We start from the raw sequence: 922 nt of genomic DNA on the forward strand, positions 1-922 counted from the left end.
AACGTAAGTATAAACCACCCTTAAGAAGTAACACAACACCCCATTCAACCCTCGCATTGCTGTGGTTTTTCAATGATTGTAAAAGGGCATCCACTCGAAGGGGCCTCCCTCCCTGTCTTCCATAAGATCATATCATCCAGTAGGTCACCTTTTTGTGGCAAAATCAGCTCAACACAGTATGACAATTAAGGGACAAAAGCACATATTGTGATCAAGTTTTTTTATTTTATTTTTTGTTAAAAGAAAGAAAAAGGGGGTTTCCCCCACCCCACCCTCCCACAAAACAAAAGCACATATTGATTGTTGGCACAGCATCCGGTGAAATACAAAATGTGCGAGTTTTGAGCTTTAAATTCCGATACATTCCGATGCATCTACAGATGCAAACAAAGAATTAATTCCTTTCATTCAGTACTAGTGACATTCAGTAATGTCACTGCTAATAATGCAGCCAACATGGTCTTGAATAATGTGGTTTTGATCATAATTATGGTCTTTTCATACTAATATATGCGCTGCCTGGAATGCAAAAATACAAGGTTATTATTCACAGTATTGGCTATGAAGGCACAAGTAGTCTATTTCATTTTCTTATGCTTTTTCCTAAATTAATGTCATATATTTTATACTTTGTCCGACAGTATCATGCGATACTTTTGGAAAAAAAAGCAGCTCTTCAGGCTCACAACACATCGCAACACCGTCTGTTGTCTGTCTGTGTCACCTATTGAAAAGGACAGGCCAAAATAGGGACACCGGGTTGAAAGTTATTCAGATTTGGACGTCTGACATTGAATCCATTGGAACATCAATGTAAATTGGTATTGTAAGTTTGTAACACAGATGGTCCAAATTGAAGAGGTGCTTATTGCTTAATATAACAGTGATTGGATACCTTGTAAATAAACAATCCACAATTCTT

This window comes from Protomyctophum parallelum, assembly GCF_964188405.1.
Source record: "Protomyctophum parallelum genome assembly, chromosome: 11".
Lineage (NCBI taxonomy): Eukaryota > Metazoa > Chordata > Actinopteri > Myctophiformes > Myctophidae > Protomyctophum > Protomyctophum parallelum.